Consider the following 6,060-nt stretch of genomic DNA (forward strand, 5'->3'; position numbering starts at 1 on the left):
AACTGCTCAAAATGATATAGCGCCCCCCTTTGGCCAATTGGGGTATGATTGGTTTTAGTGATATTTGAAATAACACTCTACATCTTTGCCAAATGCCATGAACATGCTACGTTGTATGTATGATTTAGAGGCAGAAGAATAATTTGCATAAAAATGCAATATTCATTTAATTATTTAAAAAAGCATGTTTCAATTTTAAAGAAATCCGATCTGACAGATCTTTAGATATCGGTCCAAAGTTCACGTAAAAAAAGTTTTGTGCACGTGACGCAAAGATTTCAGAATAAAAGCGGGTTTACGCGTTTTACAAACTGCTCAAATTGGCGGAAAATCTAAGGGCGGAGCTTACTTAACAACGACACAGATGTCTTCCGCTTGAGTCAAAGCACGCGTGTAACAAGTTGCATGTCTTCAAACGAAACGAGTCAAGACTTATGCCCGTTTGAAGTTTGAATTTTCAAACGCTTCGTATAGCGCCCCCCTTTGGCCAATTGGAATAAGATTGGTTTCAGTGATATTTGGACTAACCCTCTACATGTTTGCCAAATGCCATGAAAGTAACACTTTGCATGTTTGATTTAGAGGCAGAATAATAATTTGCATAAAACCGCAATATGAATTGAATTATTAAAAAATCATTATTTAACGTACAAACTTCTCACCACATAGCCTGTGTAGATATAGGTTCAAAAAAAACGGGTTTAAGCGTTTTACAAACTGCTCAAAATTATATAGCGCCCCCCTTTGGCCATTTGGGGTAAGATTGGTTTCAGTGATATTTGAACTAACCCTCTACACTATTTTGTCATGAAAATGTGACTTTGCATGTATGTTTTAGAGGCAGAAGAATAATTTGCATAAAAATGCAATATTGTTTGAATTATTTAAAAAAGCATGTTTCAATGTTAAAGAAATCCGATCTGACAGATCTTTAGATATCGGTCCAAAGTTCACGTAAAAAAGGTTTTGTGCACGTGACGCGAAAATTCCAGAATAAAAGCGGGTTTACGCGTTTTACAAACTGCTCAAAATGGCGGAAAATCAAAGGGCGGAGCTTACTTAACAACGACACAGATGTCTTCCGCTTGAGTCAAAGCACGCGTGTAACAAGTTGCATGTCTTCAAACGAAACGAGTCATGACTTATGCCCGTTTGAAGTTTGAATTTTCAGACGCTTCGTATAGCGCCCCCCTTTGGCCGATTGGAATAAAATTGGTTTCAGTGATACTTTGACTAACCCTCCACATCTTTGCCAAATGCCATGAACGTGTAACTTTGCATGTATGATTTAGAGGCCGAAGAATAATTTGCATAAAACCGCAATATATATTGAATTATTAAAAAATCATTATTTAACGTACAAACTTCTCACCACATAGCCTGTGTAGATATAGGTTCAAAGTTCATGTGAAAAAAGTTTTGTGCACTTGACGCGAAAATCCCAGGAGGAGATAGATTTTTACTGTTTTTCATATAATTCCGAATTGTGGGAGACCTAAAGGTCAGAGGTCAAAAGTTAGAGGGTAAAAGTTGTTCGGCATGAGGAGACGCATAAGTGTATACAGGTTTCATGGTTGTATGTATAACACAGCATGAGCTATACCTGTTCAAAGATCGCACTTTCGAAGGCTTCCTACAGCGCCACCATTTGGCTGATTGCTATAAAAAATAATAGCACACTTCGCCACTGTAAGCTGAACACATTGATGTTTTTATTTTCATTTTCTCACTAAGTATGTAGGAGTAGAAAGGAACCGAAAATCCCGTCTACTTACTAGATAAATAAACTAGAAAAATATTGTTCCTTCGAAACAATTGTGGGCTCGCTTCAAGCCGGAAAACAATGGCTATAAAAGCACAAAATGTCAAGATCGCATGCAGTGCTCTCTTTGACGTTACTGACGTCAAAGATTGGTCCATTTTGTTCCAAAAATGTGTTGTGCAAAAGTTGACCCGCTGGTGGCGCTATAACAGGCCAATGTGAGAAGGTTGGTATCTGTTCCTTGACCTATTGGGAATGTGCTTGCAAGATTTCACGCACATCCCAGGCTGTGTTCATGATTTGAGGTGTTTTTGGCTTTGGACACTTTATCGCTGCTTGCAGCTATATTTATTATTATTATTTTATAATTTTTTTGTGTGCACTTCATAGGCATGTTAGATAAAGGTCCTTAGATTGCGTGTAGAATGTTTCATGCAAATTGCAAAAAAAATCCTAGAATAAAAACGGGTTTAAGCGTTTTACAAACTGCTCAAAATTATATAGCGCCCCCCTTTGGCCATTTGGGGTAAGATTGGTTTCAGTGATATTTGAACTAACCCTCTACACTATTTTGTCATGAAAATGTGACTTTACTTGTATGTTTTAGAAGCAGAAGAATAATTTGCATAAAAATGCATGAACGTGTAACTTTGCATGTATGATTTAGAGGCCGAAGAATAATTTGCATAAAACCGCAACATATATTGAATTATTAAAAAATCATTATTTAACGTACAAACTTCTCACCACATAGCCTGTGTAGATATAGGTTCAAAGTTCATGTGAAAAAAGTTTTGTGCGCTTAACTAAAAAATCCCAGGAGGAGATAGATTTTTACTGTTTTTCATATAATTCCGAATTGTGGGAGACCTAAAGGTCAGAGGTCAAAAGTTAGAGGGTAAAAGTTGTTCGGCATGAGGAGACGCATAAGTGTATACAGGTTTCATGGCTGTATGTATAACACAGCATGAGCTATACCTGTTCAAAGATCGCACTTTCGAAGGCTTCCTACAGCGCCACCATTTGGCCGATTGCTGTAAAAAGTAATAGCACACTTCGCCACAGTAAGCTGAACACATTGATGTTTTTATTTTCATTTTCTCACTAAGTATGTAGGAGTAGAAAGGAACCGAAGTTTTGAGGAGAACTTGATATAGTATAGCATAGTATAGAAATAATGACAATATCTAGAGTGTGCTCGCCTTTAGGCGAGCCCACAATAAATAAATAATGACAATATCTAAAGTGTGCTCGCCAGGTACTGGCGAGCCCACAACTAGAAAAATATTGTTCCTTCGAAACAATTGTGGGCTCGCTTCAAGCCAGAAAACAATGGCTATAAAAGTACAAAATGTCAAGATCGCAGGCAGTGCTCACTTTGACGTTACTGACGTCAAAGATTGGTCCATTTTGTTCCAAAAATGTGTTATGCAAAAGTTGACCCGCTGGTGGCGCTATAACAGGCCAATGTGAGAAGGGTGGTATCTGTTCCTTGACCTATTGGGAATGTGCTTGCAAGATTTCACGCACATTGCAGGCTGTGTTCATGATTTGAGGTGTTTTTGGCTTTGGCCACTTTATCGCTGCTTGCAGCTAGATTTATTATTATTATTTTATATTTTTTTTGTGTGCACTTCATAGGCATGTTAGATAAAGGTCCTTAGATTGCGTGTAGAATGTTTCATGCAAATTGCAAAAAAAATCCTAGAATAAAAACGGGTTTAAGCGTTTTACAAACTGCTCAAAATTATATAGCGCCCCCCTTTGGCCATTTGGGGTAAGATTGGTTTCAGTGATATTTGAACTAACCCTCTACACTATTTTGTCATGAAAATGTGACTTTACTTGTATGTTTTAGAAGCAGAAGAATAATTTGCATAAAAATGCAATATTGTTTGAATTATTTAAAAAAGCATGTTTCAATGTTAAAGAAATCCGATCTGACAGATCTTTAGATATCGGTCCAAAGTTCACGTAAAAAAAGTTTTGTGCACGTGACGCGAAAATTCCAGAATAAAAGCGGGTTTACGCGTTTTACAAACTGCTCAAAATGGCGGAAAATCAAAGGGCGGAGCTTACTTAACAACGACACAGATGTCTTCCGCTTGAGTCAAAGCACGCGTGTAACAAGTTGCATGTCTTCAAACGAAACGAGTCATGACTTATGCCCGTTTGAAGTTTGAATTTTCAGACGCTTCGTATAGCGCCCCCCTTTGGCCGATTGGAATAAAATTGGTTTCAGTGATACTTTGACTAACCCTCCACATCTTTGCCAAATGCCATGAACGTGTAACTTTGCATGTATGATTTAGAGGCCGAAGAATAATTTGCATAAAACCGCAATATATATTGAATTATTAAAAAATCATTATTTAACGTACAAACTTCTCACCACATAGCCTGTGTAGATATAGGTTCAAAGTTCATGTGAAAAAAGTTTTGTGCACTTGACGCGAAAATCCCAGGAGGAGATAGATTTTTACTGTTTTTCATATAATTCCGAATTGTGGGAGACCTAAAGGTCAGAGGTCAAAAGTTAGAGGGTAAAAGTTGTTCGGCATGAGGAGACGCATAAGTGTATACAGGTTTCATGGCTGTATGTATAACACAGCATGAGCTATACCTGTTCAAAGATCGCACTTTCGAAGGCTTCCTACAGCGCCACCATTTGGCTGATTGCTATAAAAAATAATAGCACACTTCGCCACTGTAAGCTGAACACATTGATGTTTTTATTTTCATTTTCTCACTAAGTATGTAGGAGTAGAAAGGAACCGAAAATCCCGTCTACTTAGAAACAATTGTGGGCTCGCTTCTAGCCAGAAAACAATGGCTATAAAAGTACAAAATGTCAAGATCGCAGGCAGTGCTCTCTTTGACGTTACTGACGTCAAAGATTGGTCCATTTTTTCCAAAAATGTTATGCAAAAGTTGACCCGCTGGTGGCGCTATAACAGGCCAATGATAGAAGGGTGGTATCTGTTCCTTGACCTATTGGGAATGTGCTTGCAAGATTTCACGCACATCCCAGGCTGTGTTCATGATTTGAGGTGTTTTTGGCTTTGGCCACTTTATCGCTGCTTGCAGCTATATTTATTATTATTATTTTATTATTTTATTGTATGCACTTCATAGGCATGTTAGATAAAGGTCCTTAGATTGCGTGTAGAATGTTTCATGCAAATTGCTAAAAAGAAATCCTAGAATAAAAACGGTTTTAAGCTTTCACAAACTGCTCAAAATGATATAGCGCCCCCCTTTGGCCAATTGGGGTATGATTGGTTTTAGTGATATTTGAAATAACACTCTACATCTTTGCCAAATGCCATGAACATGCTACGTTGTATGTATGATTTAGAGGCAGAAGAATAATTTGCATAAAAATGCAATATTCATTTAATTATTTAAAAAAGCATGTTTCAATTTTAAAGAAATCCGATCTGACAGATCTTTAGATATCGGTCCAAAGTTCACGTAAAAAAAGTTTTGTGCACGTGACGCAAAGATTTCAGAATAAAAGCGGGTTTACGCGTTTTACAAACTGCTCAAATTGGCGGAAAATCTAAGGGCGGAGCTTACTTAACAACGACACAGATGTCTTCCGCTTGAGTCAAAGCACGCGTGTAACAAGTTGCATGTCTTCAAACGAAACGAGTCAAGACTTATGCCCGTTTGAAGTTTGAATTTTCAAACGCTTCGTATAGCGCCCCCCTTTGGCCAATTGGAATAAGATTGGTTTCAGTGATATTTGGACTAACCCTCTACATGTTTGCCAAATGCCATGAAAGTAACACTTTGCATGTTTGATTTAGAGGCAGAATAATAATTTGCATAAAACCGCAATATGAATTGAATTATTAAAAATTAATGGTTTAACGTACAAACTTCTCACCACATAGACTGTATAGGTATAGGTTCAAAGTTCATGTGAAAAAAGTTTTGTGCACTTGACGCGAAAATCCCAGGAGGAGATAGATTTTTACTGTTTTTCATATAATTCCGAATTGTGGGAGACCTAAAGGTCAGAGGTCAAAAGTTAGAGGGTAAAAGTTGTTCGGCATGAGGAGACGCATACGTGTATACAGGTTTCATGGCTGTAACTAAAACACAGCATGAGCTATACCTGTTCAAAGTTCGCACTTTCGAAGGCTTCCTACAGCGCCACCATTTGGCTGATTGCTATAAAAAATAATAGCACACTTCGCCACTGTAAACTGAACACATTGATGTTTTTATTTTCATTTTCTCACTAAGTATGTAGGAGTAGAAAGGAACCGAAGTTTTGAGGAGAAGTTGAT

Source organism: Nannobrachium achirus (assembly GCF_963921795.1).
Source record: "Nannobrachium achirus genome assembly, chromosome: 16".
In the NCBI taxonomy this organism is placed as follows: Eukaryota; Metazoa; Chordata; class Actinopteri; order Myctophiformes; family Myctophidae; genus Nannobrachium; species Nannobrachium achirus.